Source organism: Musa acuminata, chromosome BXJ3-5, assembly GCF_036884655.1.
Source record: "Musa acuminata AAA Group cultivar baxijiao chromosome BXJ3-5, Cavendish_Baxijiao_AAA, whole genome shotgun sequence".
Taxonomy (NCBI): Eukaryota; Viridiplantae; Streptophyta; class Magnoliopsida; order Zingiberales; family Musaceae; genus Musa; species Musa acuminata.
The window spans coordinates 1,210,561-1,227,339 of NC_088353.1; the positions used below are offsets into that span (position 1 = coordinate 1,210,561).

At 39.0% G+C, this 16,779-nt stretch overlaps 1 long non-coding RNA gene and 1 other non-coding gene across 2 annotated transcripts; one reads left to right on the forward strand and one right to left on the reverse strand.

The window, feature by feature from the left end:
* Positions 1-161: 161 nt before the first annotated feature.
* LOC135638602 (uncharacterized) lies at positions 162-1,152 on the forward strand. Its single transcript, XR_010496664.1, has 2 exons — positions 162-816; positions 901-1,152. It is a non-coding gene; the product is annotated as an uncharacterized LOC135638602 (long non-coding RNA).
* Positions 1,153-10,362: 9,210 nt separating this feature from the next.
* On the reverse strand, positions 10,363-10,464 carry LOC135639242 (U6 spliceosomal RNA). The gene has a single exon (XR_010496871.1). It is a non-coding gene; the product is annotated as a U6 spliceosomal RNA (small nuclear RNA).
* Between the last annotated feature and the right edge of the window lie 6,315 nt (positions 10,465-16,779).

Here is a 16,779-nt window from a genome sequence, read left to right on the forward strand (position 1 = left end):
CACAAACTCGCATATCAAATTCGCTCCTCTCGCATCTCCATGCTTTTTTTTTGTGTATACATTTCCATTCTACGAGATTCCAAGAAAGTACAAAAGAGACGAGAGATCAAATGTAGCATTCATCTTTGGGGTTCGGTCGCATGCTGTGCTGCTGGAAAAGTGAGACTGTGGGCAGGAGGAGCGATAGGTGGGTGGAGCAGCCAACTCAAACGGAGAATAAGATATGGCATCCAGCTGTGGACAGGCTGTTGTTGTTGTTGTCGTTTGGTCTCGCGACCGCGACGACTTGGAAGCCTAACCTCATCGACGACATCGCCTCCTCTCTTAACTATTATTATTTGATGCGGAAGTGTGAGTAGCTGCCACCCTGCGAGGCTTCGCTTCGTTTGTGGTGGTAACACTGCGGCGGAGATTCCTCGTCGGGCAGCCATTCCCTCTCCCTCCGCCGCTGGGAAGTAGTTCAGTCGAAGATAAGGTTTGATCGAGTTCTACACCAAAATCCAGCTTATTGGAGACTTAAGAAGGATATAAAACTGAGCAGAAGTCTGACAAAAAGACACAAGCATGCATGCTTGCTTGCGAGACTGATGAAGTTGCATAGAACATACTGATGAGGGTAATAATTATGATAAGACTTGCGTGATACTCGCTGATGCCCCGCGCCCCTGTTGGGTTGACACCGAGTGACTGACACGGGTCGTAACGTCAACCGAGGCTCATTAACAACCGCTCAGGTTCGACTCCGCACGCTACACCAATAGCGATGTCAGACGTCATCAGAAGGTACGATCCTACCCCTACGGGCAGACACATCAGGTAACACCGAACTCCCCTATAAATATCCTAGCATTCTAAACAAAAGAGGGGGGTCTGACGATTATCGACTAACTTAATCATCAGAGAGGTTGGGTCAAGCATCTCGACCCGACCTGTGCAGGGACGAAGGCGAGGCGCTTCTCTCCGGACACGTTGGCAAGGAACCTCCTCCCGAAGGAATCGACGACCCGTCATCCGGACCCGAATCAAGTCGCGTCGACCCCGAGGTCACGACTAAAAAATTGTTTACACTGACACATACATAATTGACTGAGAAAAAGTTACGCCAACTTGTGCATTACATTTATAGCATATGCAGCAGAGTATGTTGTAGTCTATTTCTTGTCACGTATGTCGAGTGATAGGTCCGAGCAACTTGTCATTGGCTTCACGGAGTAGCTGAGCAAACTCTCTGCAGTCATCAAACTCATTAAACAACACAGTGAAACAACTATTGTCATCCAGAACGCATATTACGGAAAGTTTTGTTCCAAGTGAAAATATTAATGTTTTAACTGAATACAATAGTTTTTTTTTATTTCAATTGAATAGAAAAACAAAATGATACTAGACATGTTTACCCTTAATCGGTGATCAACATTTGACAACTCAGTCAACTCATATGACAACCTAATCAACTCAACATAGAGAGATGAGGGTCCCAATCAACAACATAAAAGCCTCATTAGACTAAAGTAATTGAGGTGAACACTATTTATCCAAACTTCTTTCATACTCTTATTAACTTGTGTGATGAACCCACCCGACCTTGATTTTCTTATAGGTTGACACCGGATCGGATATCTAAGAACCCTAGGTACACTCGAAGGCTTTTTACGCACATGGGCCTGAATCAAGTTCAGTTGATCCAACAATAATGGAACTTCCAAATGCTAATGAAATTGCATCTCAATCCAACTACTAAGTGTGTCATTATAATTAACTTGGGAAAGTTCCTCAGTTTTATTATTGTTGAATATTAGATTTTAATGATGAAACCAATTGATAGTGTTTATGATTTGATTTGTGTTTTGAGTGATGCGGGAAGCTTCGATCAAGGAAAGACAATTAAAGCATGAAGAATCATGTTAGGCCGGAGAAAAACATGTCAGAAGATTGGACGTCGTGTCGAAGGATCGGTCGACGAATCGATAGAAGACTTCGGGCTACGAGTTCGGGCATCGAGCCAAGAAGAGTGGATATTGTGCTAATGAAATCGGAGTTCCGGAGATCAATTGATCGATTGGGTAATAGGCCGCAAGAGAGGACAATGCGCCCAAGAATCGAATGAAGCGTCGATGAACCAATGACATACCGGACAACATTTGATTAGCTTAGTAATAATTACTTAGATCGAAGTGGGTTTTAAGTATGCATGATTAACTATGATAGCAAGACATAAAGCAAAATAAAGTCCAAGAGTCTAGAGGAAAAAAAAGGAGAGAACTCTACATAAACCTTGAGTTCCCTTCCTCCCAATGCTTAGAGTTAGTCCTAAGGGAGGCGTGTGAGGAAATACTTGTAAAAGAGTGACTTGTAAATGTTATCTACTAAACCTGTAAAAAGGAAAAAGTGTTGTAAGAGGGTAGTTGGTCTTCACCCATTGAAGGAAGACCGATAGTGGATGTCGGTGGCCTCAACGGAGGAGGAATCGGGAGTGGATGTAGGTCACGACGACCGAACCACTATAAAATATGGTTTACATTTATTTTGAGCAATTTACTTTCATAGCAAACTTCCTCCTTACTTTGCTTTTACTACGTTTATGAACAAACATGCATTTAAGTCAAGCACATTTACGAAATCGATTTTTATCGAACGAAGAATTTTTAAACCGACGTTTTTATCATTACACTAATTCAACTCCCCCCTCTTAGTGTCGACTCGTTCCTAACAATTATACACAAACATAAATTAGATCCTAATCTTGATAAGAGATTCGCCTCCCTTAGTCAGTCAAGGAGGTGCAATAGCTAACGAGTTAGGTAGTAGTCCTCAGTCATTTCTCTTAGTCATGTGACAAGTGTTGGGAAATCTGGGAGAGCATCATATGTACAATAGAAAAATAAAATAGAAATCAGTTTCCCAAAAATAGATTTATATCAAATTGCATACGATGATTGGGAACGAAAAACTCGTCAAATCGAAAACTATGTAAGACATGAGACGATCTCAGATAAGGGAACTCATATATCCCTAATTTACAAATCTCAGTCCATGGATAAAGGAGATCTCATATTATCCTCTCTAACGGTGATCCATACGGCGGATGAAGCGATGGCATACCTCCTCTTGCGATGCATTCTTTCCTTACTTTTGTGCACTACCACCACATAGTAGGGGCAGTCCTTCTCGCTATCCTCTCACACTAGAGAGGGGGCAATCGACTAAGGAAAGGGAGAAATTAGGGAGGTGGCGATTAAGGGGTCCGGCCTTATAACATTTTTAGTCATATATCCCTTTTATAGAGAATTCTTACTACTAACCCTAATAGATCCTACTATATTAGGTACTAGATCTCCATCTAATTATCCTAGCATATTAGATATTGAATCTCCATCCAATTATCCCTGACTTAATGGAAATTGGATCTTTATCCAATTATCCAATTTAAGCTCTTATTGGGTCTCACCCAACGAATCCAATAAAACATGGGCTTATTGGATATCACACATCAAATCATCTATTCGTCACATCATCTACCATATATATGTGACCCTTTAGGCCTAATACTAAGTTGGTCATGAGTTACATATGTCAGAACTCCTTCTGATACAGTAAATTATTATTTTATAATAATTCACTCAACTTATTGACTATGGATGTACTAGGCCACTACGCCATAGTCCTTAAAGGGTATAGGGAGATATAATCAATTGGACCTATTTGCCCTCAGTTATCATGTATCTATAGTTCTTTATCTATATAATATCTTAGAGATTGTATACCAAGCATGGTGCTATTAGACCCATATGAAATCTACTCGAGTCTTGCTCTAATCGGATTCTCTCGGAGAACTCATTTTCTCTTAATCTGAATGACCCTAGTTAGATATTTGCCTAAGCGAGAAAACATGAGATATTTCTCTCAATACCGAGAGTGGATGATCCTTTATTGACACTCAATTGCTCTCGTAAGATTGACTACCACTCCCAATGATCAGTTTTGCTAAATCTAGAACTTGTAGGCCTATAAGTCTTATATCAAAGAGCGGAGTACTCATACAGGGCATCATTGGTGTCTCAAGTCTAAGGAACAGATACACAACTCGAATCACGGAACCGTTGTTTGATGATGAGATATTATTAACTATTCAACATTCTGTGAGTAGATCATTTAATGAACTTATTCTCCAATAAGCACCTGCACTATATCCTCAGTATCCCCACACAAGCAACTATAAGACTAATTACTTCCATCATATGGACGGGTATATAGTACACCGATCTCTTCGATTATCTCGATGTCCCTCTTGAGTAATATATGATCGAGAACATTGAATATTTAGAGTTTCTATTTATAGGAGAATTGGTCTCATTACCATGATTTCATCATGATTCAATTCTCATTGCACAAATTTATAGATATCACAATATATCAATCAAGCAATATAAAATAAATAATAATAATAATAATAATAATAATAATAATAATAATAATAACTATATAATATGTCACATATGTTATCACTTATGTGATTGGTTTGTAGGACATTTGTAACTAGCAACAAGTGCCTCCCATTTTTCCGGTACTCAATAATTTGAAAGGCTTCACATGGACTAAGGAATGTCAAACAACCTTTGACAGTTTAAAGGATTGATTGGTCAAATTACCATAGCTCACTTCTTGTAGCCTTAAGGAGAGTTTTACTATGTATCTGGCCACCACCTCAGTCCTGTCTTGGTGCAAGAAGACTTTGGGTACCTAGAAGAATGTTTACTATACTAGCCACCTCATGAGTAGAGATGAGCTACAATACCTACCGATTGAGAAGGTGGTGAGGAAGCTTTGGTCTTTTTTCCAGGTGAATGTGATCTATGTGGTCACGGTCAACCACTCAAGTGAGTCCTCTCTTGGCTCAATGTATTAGGTAGACTACTGAGATGATCAATTGAGTTAGGATAATTTGACATCCAGTACATGGGAACATCCCAAGAATAATAATCAAATCTAAGCATGGGTGGACTTCATCTCGAGGTCACCCAATGATGCATCAATACCTTAGGGATGTTTGTGTAACGAGATGACAACTTTAAACAATATGGTGCTAAACTTATTAAAGAGGTAAGCAATGCTAATCATAGGTGCCCTGCAATCTAATCACGTGAGTAATGACACATGCGACATGACGATAATGAGTATATTGTGATGTTCATGGATTTTATCACTTTATATTTTATCGTTTATTTATTATATTATTTGACATTGTATCACTTTAAATTGCTTGTTGCATGAATATATTGTGATGTCTATGGATCTATGCAATGAAAATTAGATCGTGATGAGATCATGATAATGAGATCGATTCACTTTTAAATATAGATCCTAAATAATCTTAGTCATATGTTACTCAAGAGGGACAACGAGATAACCAGACAGACTGGTGTACTATGTACCCATACATATGATAGAGGTGGCTAGTCTCATAGCTGCTCATGTGGGAACACTAGGGATACAGTGCAAGTGCTCATTGGAGAATGAGTTCATAATTGATACGCTCACAGAATGCTGGATGGTTGATGATGCCTTATTGTCATATAATAATTTCGTAGTCTTAGTGGTATATCTGATTCTTAAACTTGAGACACCAAAGATGTCCTATATAAATACTTCACTCTTTGATACCGAACTTATAGGTCTGGAAGTTCCAAATATAGCACAATAGGTCATTGAGAGTGATAGCCAACTTTATGAGGGCTATTGAGCATCGATAGAGGATCATCCACTCTCGGTATCATAAGAGGAACATCATATACGTTCTTGCTCAAATAAATCCCTAACTATGGTCGTTTGGATTGAGAGAGAAAGAGTTCTCTAGGAGAATTCGATTAGAGCGAGACTCAAGTAGAAACCGTATGAGTCTGACAGCACCGTGCCCGATATATGGTCTTTGGGATATTAGATGGATGAGGGACTATAGGTACATGATACTTGAGGATATATGAGTCTAAAGAATTGGATTTCCCTGTATCATCTGGGGGCTACGACGTAGTGGCATAGTACGTCCGCAGTTTATGAGTCGAGTGAATTATTATGAAGATATTGAGCCAGAAGGAGTTCTGATAGGTATGACTCATGGTCAGCTCGATATTGGGCCTAAAGGGTCACACATATATGATAGACATTACGACGAGTAGAGGTTTAGATATGAGATATCCGTCGGAGACCATATCTTATTGGATATCCAATAAGCCCTTGAATTATTGGATCCTATGGATGAGATTCAATAAGAGCCAATGAGAGATTATTGGATAAAAATCCACTAATCTAAGAGGCTTGGGTAGTTGTAGTTGAATGAAGATCCAATACCCAATAGGGTAGGATTCATTAGAGTTAAGTTGACAAGGGGCTTATAAATATGAGGGAACCAAACACCCATAGGCTAGAGGTTTCTTGGTTACCACCTCCTATTCTCCTCTCTCCTTCTCCTCCTTAGATAGCAAGTATGAAGATTTGGATAGTGATTCGAGAAGCATTGTCATAGCCCTGTTGTATGGATCATTGCTAGAAAGGAGGGCGCTTAACCTCCTTCGTCCACTCCTACAAATCTATAGGGATTCATAGATATACGGTCTCCTTAGGTAATACAACTATCTCACGTATGATTTTCAGTTTCACGGATTTTGCACACCAATCTTTGTACGATGATATGATGAATACATCATTAGGAAATTTAGGGATTTTTTGTTTTCTATTCTTCTGCTGTGCACATGTGATGTCGCCCCTAGATTTCCTTATAGAAGTATTGTTCTATGATAATGCAATTGAACCCAATCTTGAAGTATCATTCAATCACAAAATAACTGAACCCAATAATGAATGACCATCAAGAGACCAAACCTGATCATGAAGCATCATTAACGATGATATAGTTGAAGTCGATGATGAAGTATAGTTTGATGATGGCAGCGTTGAACTTGATTATGAAGTGTTGCTCGAACATGATGTGATTGAACATTATAATGACACATCCTTTAACAATGATGCGACTGAAACTAACCATTAAATATTGTTCGATAATAACATGGTTAAACCCAACCAGAAAGCATCCTTGGACCATAATGCGATGGAACTTAGCTATGAAGCATTATTCGATGATAATGCCACCAAATTTGATCATGAAGAATTATTAGATCACGACACCCTGAACCTGATTATGAAGTATCCCCCAACCACTATGTGGTTAGAACTCGACCATGAAGCATCATTTGATAAAGATGTGACCAAACCCAACTATGAAGCATCATTCAATGATGATGTAGCTAAACCCAACATTGGAACATCATTGACCATGATGTGGTTGAATCCAACTATGAAGAATTATTTGACAATGATGTGGTCAAACCTAACCATAAAACATCATTCGGCAACAACGAGACCAAACCTAACCATGAGGGATAACTCAACCATGACATGGCCAAACGTACCCATAACGCAAGTGAACTTAACCATTCAACAATGGGGCAGACCAACTGGACCATAAAGCATTCTTCGATCATGGTGTGATTGAACCTTGTAATGCATCATTATTCATCAATAATTTACCCAGTCCCAACAATTAAACATCATTGGACCATGATGTGACCTAACTTGGCCATGAAGCATCATTTGATATTGATATGATCAAACTCGACTATAAAGCGTCATTCGATGATGATGTAATCAAACTCGACCATGGTCACCTGACCATGATGTGGCTAAACCTGACTATGAAGGATCATTTTATGATAATTCGATTGAACCCAACTATGAAGCATTATTCAATGACAATGTGGTTAAATATGGCCACGAAGCATCATTCGACAACGATAAGACCAAACCTAACCTAGATGAGGATGTAACCTAACATGGCCATGCACCATCTCTCAGTTAAAACATACAAACTTGACCATGAAGCATTGTTCGACTATGGCGTAACTAAACCTAGCTATGAAGCATCTTGACCATGATGGGCCAAACGTGATCATGAAGCATTGTTTGACTATCATACTACTAAACTTGGCAACGAAGCACCATTCAACACAATGCGATCGAACCTGACAATAAAATATCTATCGACCACGATGTGATCGAGCCTAATCATGAAGCATCCCATGACTATGTTACGATCGAACGTAGTAATACAACATTGTTCAACAATGATGCAGTTAAACCTCATGATGAATGCATCATTTAATAATAATACGATCAAACTTGACTATGAAGCATCACCCAACTTTGATGCAGTCAAACATAGCCATGACACATCCTTCGATGATGATGTAATCAAATCAGACTAATGGAACATCATAAAATAACGATGTGGTTGAACTTGGGCATGAAGTGTCCTATGATCATGAAATGATGAAACTCAAAGATGAAGCATCATTCAACTATGACACAACCAAACCTGGGCATGAAGCATCATTTGTTGTTGATGCGATCCAACTTGGCCATGAAGCATCATTTGACGAAGTTTTGACTGAACTAAACCATGAAGCATCAATCAATGATGATGCAACCAAACCCAACCATGAAATGTCACTTGCCCACAATGTGACCCAACTCAACTATAAAGCATTGCTTGATGATGATGTGCATAAACCCATCTAAGAAGCATCATTCTAGAATCATGCTAAATTGGACCATGAAATATCCTTCACAATGATGTGATCAAACCAGGCCATGAAATATCATTTAACTATGATGCAATCGAATTTGACCATAAAACATCATTCAACTATAACGTAGTTGAACCTAACTATGAGTCATAAAGCATCACTATGATGTAGTCGAACATAACCATAAAGCATCCTCTGACCATGATATGGCCAAACTCGATAATAAAGTATCATTCAATAACAAAGCATCATTCGATGATGACACAACCAAATCTACCCAAGATGTGACCAAACCTAGCTATGAATCATTATTCAACAATGGTGCAATAGAACTTAGTCATGAAGCATCCCTGCCCACGATGTAATCAAACTCGACCCTTAAGCATCGTTTAGTGATGATGTAGGCGAACTCAATCATAAATAATCATTTTGATGATGATACAGTTGAATCTTGTTATGAAGCATTCTTCCAATGACTTGAAGCCAGCATAACAAATGATATTGGTCAGATGGCCTATTGAATAAAGCATCACGATGTCACGGCCCCTTTAATGTTTTGAAACACAATGGGAGAGATGACATGGGGTTTTGACATGTCTTACCTTACTATGTACCTAATCACCAAGACACATAGACCAAACTATCCTACAATGATGCCAATTGAGCACCAATGTGAAGGTTGATTTAATGTTAGGTTGGATGAATAGGTGGTGATGGTTTAATTTGGCATTTGATGTAGTGGAGTAATTGAGTTAGTATAAAGGGTTTGATTTAACATATAGTGTAGTTGACCAATTGAGTCAATATATAGGGTTACAAGGATCTACCATCATTAATTTGGATTTAGGTATTTTTGAACAATGGTTTAATTACATTAAGTTAATATATTAGATATCATATCGGGATGTGCCTTAATAAATGGTACTAGTTACTATTTTTACACAAAAATGGCAAGTTAATGAGTACTATTGGTTAGTATTTTAACAAATCATTTGATATGATAAATGAAAACAAAAACACTACATACACACACATTAACAAGATGCAAGAAAGTGTAAGCAACTTACTCATAAACATCTTTGAAGAAGTTCTTGATAGATCACAAAGAAAAATCTTAAATAAAGACAAGTTTCCAATGAAGGAAATCTTGGAGGATTAGAATAGAAGGTGCTCAATCCTAACATAGAGAGCATGAACAAAGAAGAAAATGTCAATTAAACACAACTTATTTCCACAATTCATTGTTGTAATTGACCAGTATAGGGCCTGATCTATGAAAAGTACGATCTCTACTATTACGGCAAGCTTAAAAGCTAATTGATGTTCTTCACATCTATCGCCTTATTCAATGGGTTTGGCTATTATAATAGTGGTTTAGAGGGGTTCATCGTCGAAATAGGACTCACGAGATAAATCGTAATGCTCCAAACCTAACGAAAAGAAGAGGATGATTCAACATCACATCCCTATATGTTTCCCTATAGGAATGTAAGGCCAAAACCTAAATAATTTACCTCCATAGTATGTTAATGATTACATGATTCAATCAATAATCAATCCATCTATAGGATATTCATAACCTACTTAACAATTTCAATAGTTTCTTTAGAATTCACAACATTCTAGTACAAATAACATACACGCAAAATATACTAAATGTATAGTAGTGTTAAAGTGTAAATCATTCTTCCCTTCATATCCAAAAATGAGCTAATCTTCGAATCTAAATATTAAGGATCATTTCTCAATATATGCATGTTTTTCTTGTGTATGGATCATTCTAATATTCTCTATATCGTTTTAATTTTATCGGATGATCCTGAACATCCTCTTCTTGCCACAATCTCAAGTCCGAAGTACTTGTAAGATCAAAGTTTGTAACTTCATTAGATGAAGATGCCCTTGGATCCATAGAGAACTCCATGATGGATGTATTTGGGTTTAGCTTGGTTTGAAACCCTGGCCATTTTGAATCAACAGTCACCATCTCATTTGAGCCATAAGTACTAGCATTGTCGATAATTCTAACTCTACTAGATAAGGACACTGTCGGATCGGTCTCCTTGATGGGCAAAACAGCTTGCCATCTTGAAGCGATGGGCACGATCTCACTTGAGCTGGAAGTACCCACATGATCACTGATAATAACTGCATCAGATGAATACGTTCTTGGATTGATCGAGAACTCCTTGAAGGGCAGAGATGGATTTAGCATGGGTTGAACACCTTGCCATCTTGAATCGATGGTCGTGATCCCGCCCGAGCCGAAAGTACAAGCGTGATTGCCGATAGTAACTATGTTAGGTGAATATGTCGCATCAATCGAGAACTCCTTGATAGGTAGAAGTAGGTTTTGCAATGGTTGAACCCCATGCCATCTTGAATCGACGGTTGTGATCCCGCTTAAGTTAGAAGTACCCACATGATCGTCGATAATAACTACATTAGAGGAAGACACCCTCTGATCAGTTGAGAACTCCTTGATGGGCAAAATCGGATTTGGCATGTGTTGAACCTCTTTCCCTCTTGAATTGATGGGCGAGATCTCTCTGGAGCCGAACGTACCTGCATGATCAATGATAGTAACCACACTAGATAAAGAAACCCTTGGATCGATCGAGAACTCTTTAATAGACAAACCTGGGTTTAGCATGGGTTGAACCCCTTGCCATCTTGAATCGACGGTCGTGATCCCTCTTAAGTTAGAAGTACCCACATGATCGTCGATAGTAACTACATTAGATGAAGATGCCCTCTGATCGATTGAGAACTCCTTGGTGGGCAAAATCGGATTTGGCATGTGTTGAACCTCTTTCCCTCTTGAATCGACAGGCGAGATTCCTCCCGAGTTAAATGTACCTATATGATCAGATGAAGAAATCCTTGGATCGATCGAGAACTCCTTGATGAACAAACCTGGGTTTAGCATGGGTTGAACACCTTGCCATCTTGAATCAATAATCCCGATCCCACCTGAGCTAGAAGTACCCACATGATCATCGATAGTAATTGTGTTAGATGAAGACATTCTTGGATCAATCGAGATTTCCTTGATAGGCAAAACTAGGTTTTGCATTGGTTGAACCCCTGGCCATCTTGAATCGACGGTCGTGATCCCTCTTAAGTTAGAAGTACCCATATGATCGCCAATAGTAACTATATTAGATGAAGATGCTCTCTGATCAGTTGAGAACTCCTTGATGGGCAAAATCGGATTTGGCATGTGTTGAACCTCTTTCCCTCTTGAATCGATAGGCAAGATTCCACCCGAGTTGAACGTACCTGCATGATTAATGATAGTAACCACATTAGATGAAGAAACCCTTTGATCGATCAAGAATTCATTGATAAACAAACCTGGGTTTAGCATGGGTTGAACCTCTTTCCATCTTGAATCGATTATCACGATCTCACTTGAGTTGGAAGTACCCACATGATCGCCGATAGTAACTATATTAGATGAAGATGCAGTTTGATCGATTGAGAACTTTTTGATGGGCAAAACCTGATTTGGCATGTGTTGAACCTCTTTCCCTCTTGAATCGACGAGCGAGACCCCTGCCGAGCTAAACATACCTATATGATTAATGATAGTAACCACATTAGATGAAGAAACCCATGGATAGATTGAGAATTCCTTGATGGACAAACCTGGATTTCGCATGGGTTGAATCCCTTGCCATCTTGAATTGATGATCGCGATCTCGCCTGAGCTGAAAGTACCCACATGATCGTCGATGGTAACTGCGTTAGATGAAGATGCTCTTGGATCGATCAAGAACTCCTTAATAGGCAAAACTAGGTTTTGCATTGGTTGAAACCCTGGCCATCTTGAATCGACGGTCGTGATCCCTCTTAAGCTAGAAGTACCCACATGATCGTCGATAGTAACTACATTAGATGAAGATGCCCTCTGATCGGTTGAGAACTCCTTGATGGGCAAAATTGGATTTGGCATGTGTTGAACCTCTTTTCCTCTTGAATCGATAGGCGAGATTCCTCCTGATTTAAACGTACCTATATGATCAGATGAAGAAACCCTTGGATCGATCGAGAACTCCTTGATGAACAAACCTGGGTTTAGTATGGGTTGAACACCTTGCCATCTTGAATCAATAATCCCGATTCCACCTGAACTAGAAGTACCCACATGATCATCGATAGTAATTGTGTTAGATGAAGACACTCTTGGATCAATCGAGAACTCCTTGATAGGCAAAACTAGGTTTTGCATTGGTTGAACCCCTGGCCATCTTGAATTGACGGTCGTGATCCCTCTTAAGTTGGAAGTACCCACATGATCACTAATAGTAACTACATTAGATGAAGATGCCCTCTGATCGGTTGAGAACTCCTTGGTGGGCAAAATCGGATTTGGCATGTGTTGAACCTCTTTCCCTCTTGAATCGACAGGCGAGATTCCTCCCGAGTTAAATGTACCTATATGATCAGATGAAGAAATCCTTGGATCGATCGAGAACTCCTTGATGAACAAACCTGGGTTTAGCATGGGTTGAAAACCTTGCCATCTTGAATCAATAATCCCGATCCCACTTGAGCTAGAGGTACCCACATGATCATCGATAGTAATTGTGTTAGATGAAGACACTCTTGGATCAATCGAGATTTCCTTGATAGGCAAAACTAGGTTTTGCATTGGTTGAACCCCTGGCCATCTTGAATCAACAGTCGTGATTCCTCTTAAGCTAGAAGTACCCACATGATCGCCAATAGTAACTACATTAGATGAAGATGCCCTCTGATCGGTTGAGAACTCCTTGATGGGTAAAATCGGATTTGGCATGTGTTGAACCTCTTTCCCTCTTGAATCGACAAGCGAGATTCCTCCCGAGTTAAACGTACCTATATGATCAGATGAAGAAACCCTTGGATCGATCGAGAACTCCTTGATGAACAAACCTGGGTTTAGCATGGGTTGAACACCTTGCCATCTTGAATCGATGATCCCGATCCCGCCTAAGTTAGAAGTACCCACATGATCATCGATAGTAATTGTGTTAGATGAAGACACTCTTGGATCAATCGAGAACTCCTCGATGATGGGCAGAACTGGATTTAGTGTGTGTTGAATCCTTTTCCCCCTTGAATCGACTGGTGCAATCTCATGTGAGTTGGAAGTACTCACACGATCACCGACAATAACTGCGTTAGATGAAGACCTTCTCAGATCAGTCGACAACTCCTTGATAGGTAGAACTGGGTTTAGCAAAGGTTGAATTCCTTGCTCTCCTGTATCCATAGTTGTGATCCCGCCGGGGCCGGAAGTACCGGCATTAGATGAAGACGCCCCTAAACCGGTCAAGAGCTGCATCACTCGGAAGTTGGCCCGGTTTTTAATATGCACGAGCACCTCCTTCAACTCATCGAGCATTGGCAGGTCCAAGTTGTCCAAGTCCTCGAGCCACTCCAAGTCCTGTGTCGCCGCCGTGAGCTGCCCGTGGAGCACGGCCTTCCTGGCCTTCTCAGCATCGATCTGATTCCTCAGCTCCATGGCTCGCTGGTTCAAGGTGTTGCCGATTACACTTCGATAGGCTTCATGGGGATACCGCCCGGCACTGGAAATCATATTGCTGAAGTGAAAGCGATCCAGCACCCGGTCCACGTTCGGGCAACCAAAGCAGTAAGGCCGACCGATGGGTGAAAAGAGAAGCACAGCCACTTCTGTGCCACACAAACTGGAGAGATCGCTGGCCCTGGTAAACAATCCATATTTTCGCTTGCTGAAGCTGACATAGAGTTTTTCTGCTTTCTCAATCTTCTGCAACGGTATCTTTTGCTTGCCCTTTGAGGTCTTCTTCTTCTTCAGCGTATTCATGTTGTATGACGAACGAAAGTGTCGTGGTTTTTGGACGCCTCTGTTGAGGGCAATATATACTGGTCGCCATCATTGTCTCATATGTAACCTTCCACTGATTACAGACTACTTTTGGGGTGTGTGTGGAGTTTTCGATGCTTTGTCATCAACGCTTTCTGCATTTGCAGCAAATTGGTGCTTAAAACACTGCGTCCACACTGGAAACTTGGTAGTCTTCCAAAATCTTAAATCTCCTTTTTCCTTCAATTTAAATTCTATAATTAGAGTTTTTGCCCTTGATAAGATTAATTTTGTTTCCTTGTATGTGTAATCTAACAAGAAATCTTAATTCCCAATTGAAATCTAATTCCTGATTTACGAGTACAATTATAGAATTTAAATCGAAGGAAAAAAGAGATTTAAGATTTACGCGAATAAGTTAGGAGTACAATTTATTTATTATCAATTTTTTTTAAAAAAAATATTTTTTTCTTTTTGGGAAACTCTCCTTTTTTTTTTTATGTCTCTCTTAACAACGAAGGAATAGGTTTTACCCAAGCGATATGGTATTATCTCAAGAGCTGGATAGATAGTACATGTATCACACTCTCAATAATATATCCGATAGTGTCTCTCAATTACTAATGTGACGATACATTATACCCATTAAAGAACGAAAGAATCATTTAGTCATTATGTCTAGAAACCCAATCCCCGAAACTCCTCGTATACCATCTAATGGCTTAATCATTCATTTTAGTTGCATAGTCTGATTTCATATTGAAATTTCATTAATCTTATTCAAATTCATATTAAATACATCACATAAATCTTTTAAATGTATTAATCATTAATAATCATAAGGTATTAATCTCATCACAACCCGTAGTCGAACTGAACCATAGCTGGAATAGTCTAATTGACTTGAATCGAATAGGTTTTCGGCTAAAACGCAACTACACTAACATCAAATTCATATAAAAATATCATGGAATCAGCCAAAATGGATACGAATCGGTCTAATTTGGTATAAACAAGCTTGAATTGATGAGCGATCGAGAATCACTTGGATCAGCAAAAATTCGATTGAATCAATTTCGTTCAACCACTATGCAAGGTTATTGATTCGTCTCAAGGGTTGCGGTAGGGCTTTGGGCTACACTTAGAGAAAACCACAAGTGCGAGTAAGCATTATTTAATATATTTTAAAATATTATTAATTAATATATGGTCAGACCAGTTGATCCAATAGTTGCACTAGAACATGAAGCATCCTGACCATGATGTGGTCGAACTCGACCATGAAGGATCCTTCGACTATGATGCGCTTGAATTCGATAATGCAGCATCATTCAATTACGAATTGGTCAAACTCAATTACGAAGCATTGTTTGATGACGATGCAATCAAACACAACCATAAAGAATCTTCCGATCATAATGCAACCAAAACAAAAAATAAAGCATCATTCAATGATGGTACAATTAACGTCGACCATGAAGCATCATCGACATTGACACGACCAAACTTACCCATGATGCAATCAAACTTGGCCATGAAGTGTCATTCAATAATGATAGGATCGAACTCAACCTTAAAATATTGTTTGATGATGACATAGCCGAACTTAGCCAAGAATCATCATTTTGACGATAACATTGTCAAATATGATTATGAAGTATTGCCTAATGACTCACCTAAGTCTACAGTAGATGACATTCATTAGATGAACTACTGAACAAAACATCATGATCACCTGAACCCTTTAATGTATTGAAACACTATGGAGGGAGATGATAAGGAGTTCTGTCAGGTATGCAATTTGATGACAAGTTGTATCTTAATATGCACCTCGTCAGCTAGAGACATCGACCAAACCATCCTACAGTGATGCCAACTCAACACCAACATGAAGGTTGATTTAGCATTACGTTAGATCAAGTCTTTCGCATGTGTCAGACAATCGAAATATGAGTTAACAAGTGGTGATTGTTTGGTTTAACATTTGTTGTAGTGGAGTAATTGAGTCAGTATGCAGGATTTGATTTGTAAATGGTGTAGTTGACCAACTGAGTCAATATATTGAGCTGTATGGATCTACAATCATTAATTTGGATTTAGGGACTTCTAAATAATAGTTTAATCATATTAATTTAATGAGTTAGAAATTATATTACCAAACTAAAATTGCTCAAATCGTAAAGTACTCTTATATTATCTATTTGCAAAGGGTAACCTAGCTACAATCTCGTTCTATAAAATATTAAATTATTTAGTTTAGAAAACAAAAGGTGAACAAGTCTTGACGTCTCATAAAGAAGATAGTTT